General features: G+C 38.7%; 1 pseudogene across 1 annotated transcript; it reads left to right on the plus strand.

Annotated features, from left to right (window-relative positions):
• Positions 1-19,982: 19,982 nt before the first annotated feature.
• LOC145111588 (6,7,8-trihydroxycoumarin synthase-like) lies at positions 19,983-21,685 on the plus strand (annotated as a pseudogene). The gene is made up of 2 exons (XR_013710330.1): positions 19,983-20,876; positions 20,957-21,685. The product of XR_013710330.1 is annotated as a 6,7,8-trihydroxycoumarin synthase-like (transcript).
• The last annotated feature ends 543 nt before the right edge of the window (positions 21,686-22,228 follow it).

Genomic DNA, 22,228 nt, shown 5'->3' on the forward strand with positions numbered 1-22,228 from the left:
TATTGAGGACTCCTTCTTCTTCTTAGGATAAGTACTTCCCCTTATCTATTGTAACAGATCGACGGGTCATGTTCTAATGACCTTCATCGGATGATGCAACGTCTAGACTCAAGTCTCTTTGATTCAAATTCCAGAATGGAATATACCTTCGTTCGTATCTTAATGTGATATAATCACATTTTAGCATATAGCATTTCCAGCTACAAGCTTTATTAACAACGAGCGCGATGCTATCGATCGCATTAATTTCAACCTTCTGACTTTAGTCAGATGCTACATCGAACTTGGTCCTCCGAACCATGTAACAAACTCATCGTAGTCGGACTCAATTTGATATGACCACTAGGGTCGGAATAACAACCAACTTACTAGTCATTACCGAAACAAGGGTAATGACATATCCGAATAAAACAGAATCAATCACTAGTTTCTTGGTAACCTTGTGACTTTTCCTGAGCCAAGCGTGAGTCCTGTGCTTCGAGTAGTATAGATCTCTACTACTATTCACACCTACTCATACTCGTCCCAAGTACTGTCTCGCAGTCCCCAAGTCCTAAAATCACAAAACAATTTAACACATACGAATGTGTCCAATTAATCATAGAATTTTCCTAGACTCTACTAGGACTTCTTCCACGAGTATCTTCAATCAATTCTACTTCAACTTGGTTGGTGATGGAAATTCCAGACGATGGGACAACTTCAAGAATTACACCAACCATTCATCATCCTGCCAATCGGAGGTGTACTTCAGACGTACCGTACCCCTCTAAACGTTTCGTTATTTTATTAAACATATTCTAAAGTCAAGATACCACTCTTACGATAACTTATGATAGGTATCATTCACTATCATAAGCTTTTCATTTCCTCCATCTACTCAATTCTCTACGAGTCTTCACCATAACGTTTTGTACACCCAAGCAGACGTTCGGTGTACTGGGCGAGAATTTAAGATAAGAAAGCTTTATTTACGATAGACGTATAAATCTCCTTATCACTTCGAAACGTTTACATGTTACTTCTAATCATGTAATCATACGCTTAGAATCCTACACACATAAGGTTTCCAGATCCGGTCGGCAACAGACCATAGATCCGAACAAATAATAGCATCATTATAGCAATAACACAAAACATTTAGCACATAAAAGCATTTTAGGCATCCTTCCTAAAATAAACTAGTGCTCGTGTCAATTTAGGTGTACTACCTAAAATATAATAGACACACTCAACTCACAATCATCGCTTAGCATTCTAAGTTTAAGTCTAGAAATCCTACAAATTTCCTAGTTCACTTAAACTAATGCTCTGATACCAACTGTGACATCCCCAATTTCACGGCCAGAAAAGACCGATTTCGTTTATGCTTTTTAAAATAAAATCAGAGTAATCATTTGATTAAAAGTGTTGCGGAATTTGTTCCCAGAAAAACATGATAAAAATGTTATGAAATCATTTCCGAAGAAATGTATTTTATTCACTAAAACCATTGTGATGTCATTGTCAATATAAAAACATAAGCATAAACAAAACTTACATTCATTTACACTAGTGATCTACTTCTCTTTTAATCTCTCAGTGTAAAGCAACTTCGTATCCATACCTGTGATACAAACAAACTGAGTGGGTCAGGCTTGGAAGCCTGGTGAGCATATAGGGTTTTCAACCCACAATAAATAATAAACTCTTTAAGTTTATCAATCAACAAATAATTTATTAATTTCATCAACCAAAAACAACCCTAATTACCCATTCCCATTATCCTCACCTTACGTCCCTAAGACAACTATCACAAGGGACCTAGCCTAAGGATTTTCATTAGGGGTGACAACATTGTTTTCCTCAACAATTTATGTCAAACAAGACAACCAATAAGGTGACAACTTTGCTTTCCTCAGCAAATTATGTTAAACAAGACAAACATCAGGGTGACAACATTGCTTTTCCTCAGCAATTTATGTCAAATAAAACAAACACCAGGGTGACAACATTGCTTTCCCTCAGCAATTTATGTCAAATAGGCACGAAGTCACATCGTCGCCAAGGTTTATACAACAGGCACTACGTCACATAGTCGCCAGGGTTTATACAATAGGCACTACGTCTCATAGTCGCCAGGGTTTATCTAATAGGCATGAAGTCACATCGTCGCCAATGTTTATCTAATAGGCACGAAGTCACATCGTCGCCAAGGTTTATACAACATGCACTAAGTCCATAGCTGCCAACATACTAAATCCGTAGCTACCAACGTACATCTATAATGTACTAAATTCATAGCTACCAACGTACATCTATACTATACTAAATCCATAGCTACCAACGTACATCTATACTGTACTTTTATCCCTCATACTTTATCTACCCATGTTTTACCCAACATATTTGAAGATAAAATATATATACATTTTAAATCATTTTAAACATGTATAAAACATTCATTCAACATCCATCTCAAATAAACAAACAACATATATACACATATCACGTATTTTATATAAAATAATATATACACATATCACGTATTTTATATAAAATACTTCATATCTATGTGTAAGATGAAAGTGACTACACACTCACCTGATTTAATGAAAATCGGGCAGCAATTCGTGTCCTAAAACGATCGTTTCTAATAAAACCGGGAGTTTTATTGAGAAACCGGGCTCTGTGAAAGGTCGGGCTTCGAAACCGAAAAGATAAATTCTCCGGGCTTCTCGGGCACTTCGTGGCGTATTCCGGGCTTTGGAATAAGTACCGGGGCTTCGGGGGATGTTGAAATGAAAGAAATATTGAAAAAAGGGCTAAAAATGACAAATTTTCAAAGTATACCCGGGAGGTCTCGCACCCTCCTATTTATAGGCTGTGAGACCGAAGATCAATGGCTGAGGAAGCTCCACACGGCAGCAAATGCGAGCCTCGGATCCTGAGGGAAGGCTGCTGGCTGCGAGGTTCGGACCAGGTGGCAGCTTCGGCGAGGCTCAGATGCGAGGAGGCTACGTGCCGGCTTCGGATTGGGCCAGCACCTCGGACACGGGGCATCAGCAGCGATGCGCGTCGGAAGCCTATTGGACCGCACCCTCGGTCGAATCAGCATGCGACACGCGAGTCGGGCACGAGCCAAGCATGCGAGGATCACGTGGCCTATGCGAATTTTCTCGGATTTTAAAATAATTTCTCGATTTTCGCGCCAAAACTTCTAAAATCCATAACTTTCGCATACGAGCTCCGTTTTTGACGTTCTTTATATGCACGCGTAGGTAAAATTACGCTCTACAACTTTCGTTTAGACTTTGTCGGCTAATTTTGACTTTAATTTTTTTATTATTATTTTTAACAGACCGGGACAGGAAATCCGTTAAAAATTCATAACTTCTTCATCCGACGTCCGTTTTCGTCAGACTTTTTACCATTGTGCTACTAATGACGAGACCTTCGATTCTCGTTTAGGTAGTGTCGGCTAAAAATCACTCGATCTAAAATTCGAGTTTTTTTAGCTGTCTACTGCTAAGCTGAAGCTTCGAAAAATCATAACTTCCTCATACGAAGTCAGATTTGGGCGTTCTTTTTATCGAACTTCTCGGTTTAACGAATACTACGAGTTTCGTTTAGATTACTAAGGCTAAAAAGTAGTTTATCAAAAACTCACTTTTTACGACATTCAACACCGTGCCGGTTTGTCGCGAAACTTCGACAGGTCATAACTTCTTCGTTATAACTCGGATTTTGGCATTCTTTATATATCCGGAAACCTTGAGACATATACTACACTTGGTTAAGATTAATCCTTCTAATTAATCTTCCATCAAAAATCATTTTTGATGCTTATCGTCTCTAAATTGACTAGCCCGGATCTACGGGCGTTACAATTATCTCCCCCTTAAGATGATTACGTCCCGGAATCATCAACAAAAATAGGACTTGTATAATGATTCCATACGTTATCTTTACATCCTAAGTAATAACCATGATGCTCAATCTTACACCTGCTCTTCGTACTAGGTTGGACTTTCAATCGTAACCTACAAGTTACAAAATGAATCCTTATTGAGGACTCCTTCTTCTTCTTAGGATAAGTACTTCCCCTTATCTATTGTAACAGATCGACGGGTCATGTTCTAATGACCTTCATCGGATGATGCAACGTCTAGACTCAAGTCTCTTTGATTCAAATTCTAGAATGGAATATACCTTCGTTCGTATCTTAATGTGATATAATCACATTTTAGCATATAGCATTTCCAGCTACAAGCTTTATTAACAACGAGCGCGATGCTATCGATCGCATTAATTTCAACCTTCTGACTTTAGTCAGATGCTACATCGAACTTGGTCCTCCGAACCATGTAACAAACTCATCGTAGTCGAACTCAATTTGATATGACCACTAGGGTCGGAATAACAACCAACTTACTAGTCATTACCGAAACAAGGGTAATGACATATCCGAATAAAACAGAATCAATCACTAGTTTCTTGGTAACCTTGTGACTTTCCCTGAGCCAAGCGTGAGTCCTGTGCTTCGAGTAGTATAGATCTCTACTACTATTCACACCTACTCATACTCGTCCCAAGTACTGTCTCGCAGTCCCCAAGTCCTAAAATCACAAAACAATTTAACACATACGAATGTGTCCAATTAATCATAGAATTTTCCTAGACTCTACTAGGACTTCTTCCACGAGTATCTTCAATCAATTCTACTTCAACTTGGTTGGTGATGGAAATTCCAGACGATGGGACAACTTCAAGAATTACACCAACCATTCATCATCCTGCCAATCGGAGGTGTACTTCAGACGTACCGTACCCCTCTAAACGTTTCGTTATTTTATTAAACATATTCTAAAGGCAAGATACCACTCTTACGATATCTTCTGATAGGTATCATTCACTATCATAAGATTTTCATTTCCTCCATCTACTCAATTCTCTACGAGTCTTCACCATAACGTTTTGTACACCCAAGCAGACGTTCGGTGTACTGGGCGAGAATTTAAGATAAGAAAGCTTTATTTACGATAGACGTATAAATCTCCTTATCACTTCGAAGCGTTTACATATTAGTTCTAATCTCGTAATCATACGCTTAGAATCCTACAAACATAAGGTTTCCAGATCCGGTCGGCAACAAACCATAGATCCGAACAAATAATAGCATCATTATAGCAATAACACAAAACATTTAGCACATAAAAGCATTTTAGGCATCCTTCCTAAAATAAACTAGTACTCGTGTCAATTTAGGTGTACTACCTAAAATATAATAGACACACTCAACTCACAATCATCGCTTAGCATTCTAAGTTTAAGTCTAGAAATCCTACAAATTTCCTAGTTCGCTTAAACTAATGCTCTGATACCAACTGTGACATCCCCAATTTCACGGCCAGAAAAGACCAATTTCGTTTATGCTTTTTAAAATAAAATCAGAGTAATCATTTGATTAAAAGTGTTGCGGAATTTGTTGCAGAAAAACATGATAAAAATGTTATCAAATCATTTCCGAAGAAATGTATTTTATTCACTAAAACCATTGTGATGTCATTGTCAATATAAAAACATAAGCATAAACAAAACTTACATTCATTTACACAAGTGATCTACTTCTCTTTTAATCTCTCATTGTAAAGCAACTTCGTATCCATACCTGTGATACAAACAAACTGAGTGGGTCAGGCTTGGAAGCCTGGTGAGCATATAGGGTTTACAACCCACAATAAATAATAAACTCTTTAAGTTTATCAATCAACAAATAATTTATTAATTTCATCAACCAAAAACAACCCTAATTACCCATTCCCGTTATCCTCACCTTACGTCCCTAAGACAACTATCACAAGGGACCTAGCCTAAGGATTTTCATTAGGGGTGACAACATTGTTTTCCTCAACAATTTATGTCAAACAAGACAACCATTAAGGTGACAACTTTGCTTTCCTCAGCAAATTATGTCAAACAAGACAAGCATCAGGGTGACAACATTGCTTTCCCTCAACAATTTATGTCAAATAAAACAAACACCGGGGTGACAACATTGCTTTCCCTCAGCAATTTATGTCAAATAGGCACGAAGTCACATCGTCGCCAAGGTTTATACAACAGGCACTACGTCACATAGTCGCCAGGGTTTATACAATAGGCACTACGTCTCATAGTCGCCAGGGCTTATCTAATAGGCACGAAGTCACATCGTCGCCAAGGTTTATCTAATAGGCACGAAGTCACATCGTCGCCAAGGTTTATACAACAGGCACTAAGTCCGTAGCTGCCAACATACTAAATCCGTAGCTACCAACGTACATCTATGTGTAAGATGAAAGTGACTACACACTCACCTGATTTAATGAAAATCGGGCAGCAATTCGTTTCCTAAAACGATCGTTTCTAATAAAACCGAGAGTTTTAATGAGAAACCGGGCTCTACGAAAGGTCGGGCTTCGAGACCGAAAAGATAAATTTTCCGGGCTTCTTGGGCACTTCATGGCGTATTCCGGGCTTTGGAATAAGTACCGGGGCTTCAGAGGATGTTGAAATGAAAGAAATATTGAGAAAAGGGCTAAAAATGACAAATTTTCAAAGTATACCCGGGAGGTCTCGCACCCTCCTATTTATAGGCTGCGAGACCGAAGATCAATGGCTGAGGAAGCTCCACGCGGCAGCAGATGCGAGCCTCGGATCCGGAGGAAAGGCTGCTGGCTGCGAGGTTCGGACGAGGCTCGGATGTGAGGAGGCTACGTGCCGGTGTCGGATTGGGCCAGCACCTCGGACACGGGGCATCAGCAGCGATGCGCGTCGGAAGCCTATTGGACCGCACCCTCGGTCGAATCAGCATGCGACACGCGAGTCGGGCACGAGCCAAGCATGCGAGGATCACGTGGCCTATGCGAATTTTCTCGGATTTTAAAATAATTTCTCGATTTTCGCACCAAAACTTCTAAAATCCATAACTTTCGCATACGAGCTCCGTTTTTGACGTTCTTTATATGCACGCGTAGGTAAAATTACGCTCTACAACTTTCGTTTAGACTTCGTCGGCTAATTTTGACTTTAATTTTTATATTATTCTTTTTAACAGACCGGGACAGGAAATCCGTTAAAAATTCATAACTTCTTCATCCGACGTCCGTTTTCGTCAGACTTTTTACCATTGTGCTACTAATGACGAGACCTTAGATTCTCGTTTAGGTAGTGTCGGCTAAAAATCACTCGATCTAAAATTCGAGTTTTTTTAGCTGTCTACTGCTAAGCTGAAACTTCGAAAAATCATAACTTCCTCATACGAAGTCAGATTTGGGCGTTCTTTTTATCGAACTTCTTGGTTTAACGAATACTATGAGTTTCGTTTAGATTAATAAGGCTAAAAAGTAGTTTATCAAAAACTCACTTTTTACGACATTCGGCACCGTGCCGATTTGTCGCGAAACTTCGACAGGTCATAAATTCTTCGTTATAACTCGGATTTCGGCATTCTTTATATATCCGGAAACCTTGAGACATATACTACACTTGGTTAAGATTAATCCTTCTAATTAATCTTCCATCAAAAATCATTTTTGATGCTTATCGTCTCTAAATTGACTAGCCCGGATCTACGGGCGTTACACATACAAATAGTGACGCCAGATCTTGAGGGCGAACACCACTGCCCCCAATTCCAGATCGTGGGTGGGATACCTCGTCTCATGAGGCTTCAGCTGCCTCGATGCATATGCTATCACATGCCCCCTCTGCATAAGCACCGCACCTAATCCCGATATCGACGCGTCACAATACACCACAAAATCCTCCATCCCCTCCGGAAGGGCTAACACTGGGGCTTCGCATAATCTCTGGCGAAGTGTCTCGAATGAGGCCTGCTGCTCCGTGCCCCAACTGAAGGCCACGCCCTTCCGGGTCAACCTGGTGAGAGGAACAACAATCTTGGAGACATCTTTAATAAATCTCCTATAATAGCCGGCCAACCCCAGAAAACTCCTGATCTCGGTGGGGGATCTCGGCACCTCCCAACTCATCACCGCCTCAATCTTGGCCGGATCGACCAAGATCCCATTCTGGTTAACGAGATGTCCCAGGAACTGGACCTCTCGTAACCAGAAATCACACTTGGAGAATTTGGCGTAAAGCCTCTCCGATCTCAGAACTCCGAGGATCTCCCTAAAATGCTCCTCATGCTGCTCTCTGGATCTCGAATACACCAATATATCATCAATGAACACGATCACCGAACGATCCAACATCGGTCTGCACACCCTGTTCATGAGATCCATGAACGCCGCCGGTGCATTGGTGAGCCCGAAAGGCATCACCACGAACTCGTAATGCCCATAACGAGTCCTGAACGCCGTCTTCTGGATATCCTCATCACGCACTCTCATTTGATGATATCCAGACCTCAGATCAATCTTGGAGAACCAAGACGCTCCCTGCAACTGATCGAACAAATCATCGATCCTCGGTAATGGGTAACGGTTCTTGACCGTTAGCTTGTTCAACTCCCGGTAATCAATGCACATCCGGTGTGAACCATCCTTTTTCTTGACAAAAAGGATCGACGCTCCCCAAGGGGAACTACTCGGTCTAATAAACCCCTTCCCCAGCAGCTCCTGAAGCTGCGAGGATAACTCCTGCATCTCTGGCGGCGCAAGGCGATAAGGCGCCTTGGCGATAGGCGCTGCCCCCGGAACCAAATCGATGCGGAACTCTACCTGCCTCTCGGGAGGCACACCCGGCAACTCCTCCGGAAAAACATCCGGGAACTCACACACTATCGGAACGTCATCCATCGAACTTGGCCTCCCAACGGCCACTCGTGTATCCATCACGTAGGCTACAAACCCGCTGCAACCTTGCTGTAAACTCTGTCTCGCTCTGGCAGCCGAACAAAACGCTGACCCACATCGGGTACCCTCGCCGTACACCGTAAGTACTCCCCCACTAGGGTCTCGTATCGTCACCAACTATCGCTCGCAGTCTATAACAGCCCCAAATCGGCTCAACCAATCCATGCCCACTATGACACACACATCCCCCATCGCAATCGGGACTAGATCTATCGGGAACTCAACACCGAAGATCTCGAGTACACATCCTCGAATCACATCTGTGGCATACACAGCTCGATCGTCAGCTATGGAAACTCGTAGAGGTCGACTCAACGCCTCCCACTGGATACTGATGTGCTGACTAAACGCTAAAGACACAAATGACCGACTCGCACCCGAGTCAAATAACACCAAAGCAGGTACAGAACTCACAAGAAAAGTACCTACACATAACATTATATAAGCACAATATCTCAAACTCAGCATAAATAAATGAAAGAATACATACCAGCCACGACATCGGGCGCTGCGCGGACCTCCTCCGCTGTCAACTGGAAGGCTCTCCCGCGAGCCTTCGGTGCCTCGGCCTTCGCTGGCCGGGTCTCAGGAGCTCGAGCAGCAGGTGCAGATCCATGCGCTGATCCCTGCAGCAGCTGTGGGCACTCGACCTTCCGATGGCCGGTCTGGTTGCAATGAAAGCAAACCGAGAATCCCTTGGGGCAATCCCTCGCGTAATGCCCCTCCTTCCCATACTTGTAACACACCCCAACTCTGCACACTCCCTCGTGGCTCTTGCCGCACTTTCCACAAGTGCGGCCCTTCGGACCCCCAGATCTCGAATCAGCGGGCTTCGCCCGCTTGGCTGCCGGCTGCGCCTGTGCCGGTCGCCTGTCCCTCCTCTGAGACTCGGCCTCCTCCCTGACCTGAGTCTCCAACTCAATCTCTATCTTCTGGGCATTTGCCTGGAGCTTGGCAAATGTCCGGTATGACGAGTTCGCCACGAACTCACGGATGTCCCTCCTCAGTATGCTCAAGTACCGGCTCATACGTGCCTGCTCCGTCGACACGTGCTCAGGGCAAAACAACGCTCTCTCATGGAACATCCTCGTAATCACCGTTACAGACTCAGTTCCCTACTTGAGGGATAAGACCTCCTGTGCTAGACGTTCCCTCTCCACAGGGGGAACATACTCATCTCGAAACATCGTGGTGAACCTTTCCCAGGTCACCGCAGTAAGCTCTGCCGTAGTGAAGTCTGTCGTCACAAACTTCCACCAGTCCTTCGCTCCCAAGCGAAGCTGGTTCAGCGCAAACCTAACCCTCAGATGCTCCGGACACAAGCAGGTGTAGAAGCATCCCTCGATATCAAAAATCCACCTCATCGCGACAATCGGGTCCTGTGTCCCATCAAACTCTGGTGATTTCGTGTTGCTGAACTCTCGGTACAGCAACGAGTCACCTCCCTGCGGCCTGGCAGCAGCGACAGCTGCGGTGGCCGCAGCAACAACAGCCTTAGTAAGAGCGGCGTACCGCTCATCAAAAGTCTCGATCAACGTGGTCTTGATAGACCCGAACATCTCTGGTATCTCAGCTCGGATGGCCGCAACCACCTCCTCGTGAATCAGCCTACGGATCTCCTCATCACTGGTACCACTGGTACCACTGCCTCCTGGGTGATGGCGCGTCCCAACCATGATGTCTCTGAAATACAACACAAAAGGAATCAGAGACTCGCTCGAGTATACTCGCACTCGATACTCAACCCTACTTGCTCTTTAGTACCCTAAGGATTCTAACTTGGACTGCACACTGATCCAGTGTTTCCAGTAGTACGGGCCCAATACTACCTTCCACACCGCATCAGTATTCATTCCAAGTCCACCTCCTAGGATCCCAGATCACAAGTAATCTACATCTCACTAAGCATAGGCTACCATTCGGTAGACTTCTCATAAGCTCCTCACTGCTACCTACTCACTCTCGAAGTATCTCATAGCAGCAGTAATCTCCTATGCTAAGGCATCACAAATCAGGCCACTCTAGTCCTAATATGAATACCTAGCCTACTCTAGCATGCATAACATATCATATCATATCTCATAACACATAATGTAAGGGTATTTTGGGAAATCACCGTTCGGGCGCTGGCTGATCGTACACACTGCTCCGTTCTGCCTTTCTCAAAATCTTTTACTCTTTTAGAAAAATTGTTTCTTTTCTGAAAATTTTCCTCAAATCCTCAGTTTGAGTTCATACACGCCCAAAGGTGCATCCGAATCCCTCAAACCAAGGATCTGATACCAACTTGTAACAACGTAAATTTCCAAAACAATTTTTTCATTTTTAAATCATACTTTTAATCATAAAACAATATCAAAACATTACGTATCCAATGTCATCATCACAAAACAACTCCCAGAATCTCAACATAATCTCTATGAGTGTGTACTGATCATGCCGGCGCCTTCCCACGATCCTCACTGGTACCTAAAACACATAACACACAACACGGTAAGCATAAATGCTTAGTGAGTTCCCCAAAATACCACATACAACACACACGCCACTCGAGGCTACAGTACGACCCTCCGGTCGATGTGTCTCAGCGGGACCCTCCAGTCCCGTAGCTCGTTGGACCCTCTGGTCCGGTTATAGCTCGTCGGACCCTTCGGTCCAGTCTGTGTCGTTGGACCCTTCGGCCCGGTCTATATCGTTGGGCCCTCCGGCCCGGTCTGTTCAACACATAGCATACATATAACACAATGCACATAATCTCATATGTACACATAGCATACAAGACCCTCTGCTCTACATATAAATACCACTCTAGGTAATGTATAGTGAGAAGACTCACCTCGGGTATCTCGGATAATCTCGCACACGAAAACACTGATCTAGTCCCCGCCTAAACACATAAACAGTACTCTCAAATAAATAATGGCTCTAAAAGACTAGATTACATCCCTTCCTACAATCCCACAGAAGGGTAAAAGACCATTTTACCCCTCCTTGACCCAAAAGTCCTCTTGTACGCTGGGCGTACTCCGGTGATCCAGAATCGGGGTCTCAGACCCTTACGCTGCGCGTACTGAGATTTACGCCCAGCGTAAGTCTCAGTTTCATGCATTCATGGATTTTGGTCTTAAACGGTTAAGACACAAACTCAAACTCCAGATCTGACTTCTCTAAGACCACTTAATCCATAAAGTCGAGACCTTTAAGCCTTTGCATGGATGTAAAGGTCCCTAATCACTTTAACACCTTCCCTCATTTCTCATAAAGTCTAGATCTCATGCATGGCTCAATATTCACGTCCAAGATTAGATTTTTATGAACCTACAACTCATTTTACTTTGAAATATGGCAGATCTAGGCTTATGGAGACCATTTGCTCATAAAGTCTCCACCTTGGGACCAAAAACCCTAAAATTTGGTCCAAGAAGCACAAATCACAAATGACAAGGAAAGCTTTGAGCTTTTTACCTCAGAAAGAAGCTCCAACCTCTGTAGAACTCAGATCTACTCTTGTCCACCAACTTCTAGCTCCTAAAATGGCCTCCTCTTCTATTTCACCACCTTGAAATGGCACTTTGAAGCTTAGAACACACACACACAAGCTAGGGACGAAGGGTATCTCTCTATTAGGGTTTCACTCTCTGAAATGGTGGCTGAGGATAAGGCCTTAACATTCCTTTTATAGTGCACAAGCCACAATTTAGGGTTTGCATCTGGGCCGGTTACGCCCGGCGTAACCTTGGGTACGCCCAGCGTACCTAGGCGAGTCCGCGTCCAACTTAAGCACATGCGTACGCGCAGCGTACTCTGCAGTACGCCCCATGTACTCATTTGCCTTAATATTTCCTTTAAGGGGCCAAACTTGACAACTTGGAAAAGAAGAAGGGTATAAGAGATGTACCTGAATTTCGGGATGTTACAATTATCCCAAAAAGATTAAGGGACGATATTTCTACCGATTAGAAAGTAAATCATACCAAATAAGATTTAATTCATCCTTTATTATCATTTAAGGCCTTAGATGGTTCTTACCGGTTTGCATCTTAACTTTTGAAACCTTCAACAAAGATTTCACAATTATGCTTTACCACGTAAAATATAATTAAAACTACTATAGTTGTTAATAAAGTTGACTTGGTATGTTGTGCTTAATCTCAGACATTCATCAGAAAGGAAGTCATACACCAAGGTGTATAGTTCCTTAATTATTTTCTCTACACTTTGGTGAAAATATCATTATGAATCCTTTACATATAAATAAGGTTCACATATGTCAAATAAACTACATTATTTGCCTTCAAAGATCCCTTTCTTGAATTTGGAATATGTGAATGTCATTTATATAATAAAGATAACAATGTCAAAGATGAGTTTGATTTAAAACAAGTTTAAGTCAAAGTGCTTGTATATTGAACTTGATTTTATTTATAAAATGTTTATATTTACTTTATAATTCTATTAAGAGATCTAGTCTGATAAATAGAAGTTAATCATTTCAGAATATGAATATTATCGTTATGAAAAATGCTTAAGTAAATTATCAAACATTTGAATAAAATAACTGAGACATAAATTTAGATATGCTAAATTAAAACATACATTGTTCCAAAACAAATGTTGTTTTACATTACAAGTACTTTATGTTCTAAGCATAAATAATAAACTAAACTCTGAGAGTGTAGTTCCAACTTGGTTGTGCTCAACTGGTTACTCTTCAATAAATATCTGTAAGCCATTTACAAATATTAGATTAGCATTTAATTACCAAGTACCTAAGTGTTATATGCAAAGTATGAGTTCTATCTAGTAGATGCAATAAGTACTAGTCTCTTCCAGACTTTCTTTCCAAATAAGAGGAGTAAATCCTCTCCCAGTGTCCTGTTTCTTCACAAAAGAAACAATATCCATCTATGTGGGCTTTAGTAAATTTCTTGGGCTTAAATGTGTTCAGTCCATAAAACATGGGCCTCCTGGATCACACAAGGTGATTCTTTTAGCCTTGCATTATTCCAATGTTTAAACTAGCTCTAAATAAAATATCACTATATTTATTGGAATATAACTTGACCTGTTATAACATCAAATATATGTATAAATTCTCCAAGACTTCCTAGAAGTCACGAATAACTATTCCTAGCTTGATGTTAGAAACATCTTTAGCATCACAGTGATGCCTTTACTAGGTATCATGTTCAGGTTTATTGCTCAAGGCAAATAGTTTAGGGCTAGGACCTTTAAGTGTATACAATTTCATATCTCTCAGGAGATTGTCTCTTAAGACATGAACCCATTCATTGAAGTTGTATCTATTAAATGTTATTGTTTCATTAAGTCATTAAAGAAAATGACAATACATGATAATGAGAATGAATTATTTAACTACAAAATTTTAACAAAATTCATTTAGTATTTTCAATATTTAATCTTCAATAATTAATACCCCTGTTAGTTTCCAAAAACATTAATTATCAAAGTCTAGGACCCAAGTTGCAAAGCAAATAAATGGTTAGGTATCCTTTATCCCATCCATTTGAATTCAACCCGGTAGATATCAATTATCAATTATATTTTGCTATATAATTCCTAGATTTATGGGATCTCTAATAACAAATTTAATTAGACATGTTTGATCCCAACTATGCCTCAGAATTCTCTTGCTTAGGTATCCTCTATCTCAAAAGATTTCAGATCAAATCATCCAACTTGAAAAACTTGTGTAATCTGCCTATAACTTGGTTATAGAAATCGCGAAGACACCCCGTCCATCAAAAGACAACACTAAGCAGTTAGGTATCCTTTATCCCACTAATGCATACAAGAAATGTGTGAGTGTTCTTTAAAAGGATTGCATAGATTTGAGGTTTGTAAAGAAAGAGTCTTTATATGTTTTATAATTGTAGTTTAAAAACATATGATATCATGGTTATTACATGCATATAATAAATCATGGTATCAACTTTCAAAAGAAAATCATCTTTTAAGGTTCTATATAAAAGCTAGTTTTTATATAATTTGACGCAATTCAATTTTAATAACCGGTATTAATTTTGAGTGCATTTGAACTTTTTATATCTTTAATAAAACTTCATTTTATTACTTATATATATGGAGTTTGTATAAGTTACAAAAATCACCATTTTAAACTTATAATAGAGTATTTCAAAATTTGTCGTTATTAACGATTTTATAAAACCGGTCTTTTTTTTTTAAAATAATAACTTGTTACATCTTATGTCCAATTTTGAAAACCCAAACTCCATGTGATGTTTATTTTGTCCAAAATTATTTTAGCATGTGAAAAACTAATTTATCAACCACACATAATAATTGCCTAAAATAAACAACACAAACATGCATTAAAAATATATGTGCATAAACATAACCAACTAATGACATTTTTGTGAGCCAACACAAAAGATGACAAGTCCATTCCTAAATGGACATTTAAAGGGACCAAAAAAACTTCTTGTAATATTGTTGTAGAAGCTCCCACTTGAGCAAACACTCATTGCTTGCAAAAGATAGGAAAAACATCTTGAAGGCTAAAATTCAACAATTGTCGCTAAAAGTTCAACAACCATTTGTAAACAGCATTAGCGACACTTTTTAGAAAATGTCACTGAAAAATATTGCACACCTTTTAGGCTTGAAAATTGCTCCTTTTGTCTTCAAAAATGGTTCCAACTTGATTTCTTGTTATATTTTTTTGTACAAATAAATTAATTCTAAAAACTAATCTATTACTTTACAAAAATAACCAAGAAAAGCTAATCTATTTAATTATTACATACCATATTAATAAAAAAATTATTACAACCATTTTATAATTAAAATAACCAACACAACAACATAACAACACATTGGTCCTTGACCAGTTTATGCACATCATATACATCAATATACACATCAGATAACCTTTGCTTTTTTCTAAGACAACTTTAAATGAAAAAAGATGCATGAAACATTTGTCACATAAAATAACAATTTCAAAAAAATTGTCAAAAAAAATATGTATGAACTTATTTTTATACAAAAACAAGTTATCCATATTCTCCAAAAACTAAGATTTCCAAAAATCAAAAATCTAACAAAACTTGCAAGGTGTCTCTGATACCAATTGTTGGGTTTTAGTTAAAAAATAGTTTCATAAACTAGAAAAATATGGAAAATGAATCCTTTAATTTTTGAAATAACATAAACATTTTATATCCACCAATGATCTTCTTGCAAGTTATAGAAAGATTAAAATACCAACCAAAGAAGAGGTGAAGAAAGAACAACATTTGTAGTTCTTTGGGTCCTCTTGGGAGGCTTGGAAGTTGATGAAGAATGTGTAACCTTTGAGACACCAACAATGACTCAACTTAATGTAGATGCTAGTCCAAAACTCTTAAACCCTTAACCTTTAAGTTCATAGCCAATATGAACTTAAAGAAGGCATGAATATGCAAGTATTCTTCAAGTTTTCTAACCAAAACTAGAGTGAAAGGGAGAGGAGAAACTAGTTTCGGCCACTAGTAGAGAAGAAGGAATGAGCAACATTTCAAGAATGCAAGCCTCTTATTTATATGTATAAAGTGAAAGTATTAACCATTAAGTTTTAACACTTTAAGCACATATGTCCCCATGTCATAAACATGTCTCCCATGCTTCATTTCTTTTGAATAAACTAATGGAAAAGCCATACATTTCTTCCTTTTATGCAAATTCCGAAAATTGTATAAAAAAGAGAAAGTTAGTTTAAATTTTATAAACTCAAGGTTTATAAAATATAAACTTTGTCTTTTGAGTAAAAGACAAAAGATTTTCAACTAGTCCAAAAAGTTATGCATGATTTATTAATTCATACCATATGAAATAATATAATGTTACTTGCTAATGAAAAATTACTATTTCCATGAAATAAATAATTTCCAATTTAATTATAAGAGTTTTATTGAATATTTATTAAAATCAGTTTCTAATAAATAATCATTTGTATCAAGTTGATTTAGTGTGGCCCATTAGTATCATATGTTATTTAGCAATATCACTTTAATATGACTCTTGAGCATACTAGACCTTTCATGTTAAACAATTTACTTTTCAACTACTATGTACAGACAGGGGCCAGACATGAAACACCGGAGGGTAGGACTATTTTGACATTTAAGTTGTTCTGAAATCCAACAACCCTATGCGACCCTTCAAACTAGATTCCCCGTATCGCGAGAAGTTAAAAAGTATTATAATAACACTTTGTATAGTTTATAATAGTTAGTACATATATTGTTTATAGGTTCATAATAATGATAATGAACTTAAACATAAGCTATACTTAAAGTAGGGTAAGCATAACTCATGTACCTCTACCTAACATGATTCATAGCCAATTTAAGGTTCATCACAATAGGTAGAGGTATGTGACAAGACCAAACAAGTGTTGATGATTGACAGTAAAAAACATAAAGCAACCCTTAGCACATGAAACAACATTGATAAAGGCTAAGAGGAAACCAAGAGAAATACCTTCAGAACAATCTTAACCTTAGTACATCAAGCAGAGAATATCACTTACAATGAGCGGAAACATGTTCTTGTTGATATTTTTGACCAGCAAATAGAGCCATAAACACAAAACAAAAAACCAACAAACTGTAACCCAAACAAACAATGTTATAGACAATGTTGGTTAAGATGATCATTTAATATTAGAAATTGGACCAGTTTTAAGTGATGACTATCTCTGAAAAGGAACATAACAATAATAGAACTAATGTATGTAAAAGACCATATCTAGAATGACAAACAATTAACAAGAACCTGTCCTGAGGCAAAGAGATATAATCTGAAAAGGATCAAACCTCAGGCATGGAGTAAAAGCAAAACAAGATGCTTAACATATAACAAAAGACAGAACCAGGGTCAGTTTAGGAAGGCGCCAAGTGAGCATATCAATTGAACTCGATAGACTTGATGAAATTACAAAAAAAACACGATATATACACAGATCTAAAAATACTGACTCAAAGATCTAGAGTAAACATCAAGTATATCGGAGATTTGTGAAAAAAATCAATTTCAAACGATCCAACAAGATATAACAGATAAGATGTAGAAAATCTAGAACCAAAGTAGAACCATAGACAAATCAGGTGAGATCTATTGATTCTAAAGAAAAAAAGAACAACGGTCAGAAAGGAGTTGTACTCGCATATGATGAACGTCGACACCGAGAGTAAAAAACTTCACAAGAGAAAATGTCTCGAGTTCACCAGCAACAAAGAATCTTCTTTCAAATTAATAAGATCTGAAGAGCACGTCGTGAACCTTATCTATCAAAACACGTCGTGAACCGTAGGTGTTGGAAACTCTAGCCATCGAGAACGTCGCTTTGAAAACACCAAGAGACATCGTTGATCTGACTTGTAGCCCCAAGAACAACCAATGAATCTGACGATCAAACACATCTGCAAAGAGATCTGAATGACATACAACCTTCAAAAATCCTACTTTCCAAAGACACGGTACGGAAAAACTACAACTGAGCTCCTTCATAATCGAGTATCTCTGATACCATGTGAAGAAACTCAATAGCTTATTCCCAACATAATCAATTCTTATTGAATCAAAGAATCAGATTGTTTTCACATAGTTTTACAAGAAAAATCCTCACTACAAACCACCTAAACTACTCTCAATACTATTCTAATCACTAAATAGTTAATTTGTAACTAAGAACAACTGAATATATGAAACCCAAGATGAAACCCTTAAATGTTACAACAATTCACAGAGAAAATATGAGAATAGACGATTTATGTGTATAGTAGTTATACTGAATAATATTTGTTGACAGAGAGTGCGGTTATATATTTAAACCCTAACTGGTCGGCATCAGTTTTGACTCCAAATATTACTATATAACCCCTATGATTATTAGACTTCTTCAATTTGTCCAACAACCTCACAAGTTAGCTCCCATAACCTCCATCTTTTGTATATTATAGCACCATCCTTCAATTTCTGATTAAATGCTCACTAGCCATTATTTCAATAATACTTTTCAATTTAACTTGCACTAACCATGTCATGTTAGATCAAGACTTCATGTTTTTTCCTTTTCAAGTTAAGATTGAATAATATTAAGAAATAACAATATTTTTCAACACCGAAGCATGTTGGAATAAAAGATTTTACTTCGGGTTATGACATGCATTGTATACATATAACACTTCATGAGACCATCCGATATGGGCAACGCCATACGACGTTATGCTAATTTGGCAGCTCCCATAACGGCGCCATAACACCGAAACACCACCCCCTCTCATGTTATTTGGTGTTATGTTAAGAAATGTTACCATGGCCACGGGAAGTAATGTGAGAATCAACCAATCAAAAGCCATTATCTCACTCACTCTCTAACTCTCTTTGTATCTCTTAACATGTTATAACATGTTATAACATTTGCACACCGTTTCCTAGATAAATCAAATGGTGTTAAAGATGACATGGCATTATGAGTTGGCAACTTTTGGGTATGATAACATGTCTTAACATGTTGCCCACACCCACCAGCCCGAAGTATGTTGGAATAAAAGATTTTTATCAAATGTTTTTATAATAAATTGTGTCTAAACTCATAATGTAGCTAACGAGAAATTTTTTCTGTTATGTATTAATGTCATGATCATGTATTTCAGGTTTAAAAGCAAAAGGTTAAAGAATGCTAATCTCTAAAAGTGAGCTTTGAATATAGAAGAGGGACATATCTAATTAAGTTGTAATGCACAGTGGCATGATATTGTTTTTGTGGTACCACATTTTGTTAAAATATGACATTAATAATAAAATATATTTTGAAAACCGTAACCCAGTTTTGTTAAGAGGAATAATAATGTGAAACTCGAAGGAACATTTTGTAGCTATATTTAAAATAATATGGGAGAAGTGAGGCCGAAGCCTTTTTTGCATTTCAAAATCCCCTTTTAACAAATAAATATGACAATGACCTTATCTTACAAAGAAAAAACTGTCGATCTTTATCTCAAACCCTAATTTGACCTGTCAAGCCACGAAATTTGAATAAAATTATATTAGGACTGTCTCCTCTATATAAAGAGATGGTATAGATGCCAAACTTCACAAATGAATGCAATAATGGCTGCCTAATTGGTCATTATATCAGCAGTCCTCTCTTTATTCCTTCTCTTCATTCTTTCAAACTTTAGAAACCCTAGATCAAAATTCCCACCAGCCCCGCGTGGACTTCCCATAATCGGAAACTTGCACCAGCTCGACACCTCCAACCTCTCCGACCATCTATGGCAACTATCCAAACGCTACGGCCCACTCATGTCCCTACGCCTGGGCTCTGTCCAAACGCTGGTTGTTTCTTCAGCACGGATGGCGAAAGAAGTCTTGAAAACAAATGATGCGATCTTTTGTAGTAGGCCTGTTCTTACAGGCCAAAAAAAGATCACGTATGGCTACAAAGGTTTGATTTTGACGCCTTACAATGATTACTGGAGAGAAATAAGAAAGATTTGCACTCTTCATCTTTTCACTTCGAGAAGGGTGCTTTCGTTTCGTGGTGATCGTGAAGAAGAAGTCTTGCTCATGATCAACAAAATAAAATCCCAAATCGTCACTTCTTCTTCTTCATCAGAAGTAGTGGTGAATTTGAACGAGACTGTAATGACTCTTACGAGTATGATAATCTGTAGAATGGCTTTCGGTAAGAGAAATGGACCAGAAATGAGCCGTTTTCATGGGCTTCTTTTGGAGTGTCAAGCGGTGTTGGTGCAGTTGTATTATAGGGATTATTTTCCGTTGATGGGGTGGCTTGATCATCTCAACGGGAGCATGGCTAAGCTACAGAAGAATTTCAATGATATGGATGCTTTCTACCAAGAACTTGTGGATGAGCATTTAAATTCCGAGAGTAGAACCAACAAAATGCATGACGATATCATTGACATCTTGCTTCAGCTCAAGAATGACAACTCTTTTTTACTCGATCTCACTTTCGATCACATCAAAGCAATAGTTATGGTGGGTGTTAATGATTTCGGGAAATAAAGTACCTCTATCTTGTTAGCATCAAACTAAGTTTCAGGCTCTTTCTTTTGCAGGATATCTTCTTGGCAGGTACAGAAACGAGTGCATCTGCAGTAGTATGGGCGCTGACTCTACTCATCAAGAACCCTAAAGCTTTAAAAAGGGCTCAACAAGAGGTCAGAAACGCAGCAGGTAACAAAGGAAAGATCGATGAAGATGACCTACCAAAACTCGACTACTTAAAGGCAGTAATAAAAGAGTCACTTAGATTATACCCGGCTGCACCTCTCTTGATCCCACGAGAAACGATTGATGTATGTTTTTTAAACGGATATGAGATTCCTAAGAAGACTCTGGTTTATGTTAATTCATGGGCTATTGGGCGAGACCCTGAATGTTGGGAAAAACCAGAAGAGTTTGAGCCAGAGAGGTTTTTGGTTAGCAGCTATGATTTCAAAGGGACGGAGTTCGAGTTCATCCCATTTGGTTCGGGTCGAAGAGGGTGTCCAGGATTGGCAATCGGAGTTGCCACCATGGAATTGACCCTTTCGAATCTCCTTTACACATTTGACTGGAAATTACCAGATGGGATGAAGGCAGAGGATGTAGACACCATGACAACTCCTGGGCTCGTTCTCCACAAGAAAAATGCTCTTTGTCTTGTTGCAGTTGATAACAATATAGATCCGAATAATTACGTTTCATAAGGAATAAATAGATTTGTTTCTAAAGTATCGTTCTGGTAGTTTTACAAGAGGGTGAAAAAGGATGTTCGTTGTTTCAACTAAGTTTATGTATTTTAGGTCACTAATTGCTTTGGTACGTGTATATCTGTATTATTTTTAATTTCCAACTAAAACAGTGATGTATCATAGTACTATAGTAGTAATTGAGCACGATTTTAGTAAGCACATGGCCTTACCAGACATTCATTTAACTTACATTTTTCAACCACACGTATTATACGGAAAATGACTAAGAATGAAAACTTTTAAAGCATCTTTAATTTTATACGGAAAATGACTAAGAAGATAATAAAATGTTGATTTTGTTTATATTTTGTTATTTTTTTTTGTACGTAATATATTATCGAACTTGTTGTTTGTGTTCACCATAACTCTTTTGACCGGCTATCATAGGCGATAGCCAGTCAAAAGAGTTATAGTGAACACAAACAACAAGTTCGATGATATATTGCGTATATAAAAAAAGTGACTAACTGTGAATAAAATCAACAGTTAATTACCCTCCCGTGTCATTTTCCTTTTTATTACAAATGACATGAAAAATATGAATTGGAAATCAATGAGATAGTATATGTCAAGGCCAATTACATGTTTGGGGAA

The sequence above is a fragment of the Lactuca virosa genome, chromosome 5 (genome assembly GCF_052849685.1).
Source record: "Lactuca virosa cultivar CGN04683 chromosome 5, Lactuca_virosa_CGN04683_v6, whole genome shotgun sequence".
NCBI classification, from domain to species: domain Eukaryota; kingdom Viridiplantae; phylum Streptophyta; class Magnoliopsida; order Asterales; family Asteraceae; genus Lactuca; species Lactuca virosa.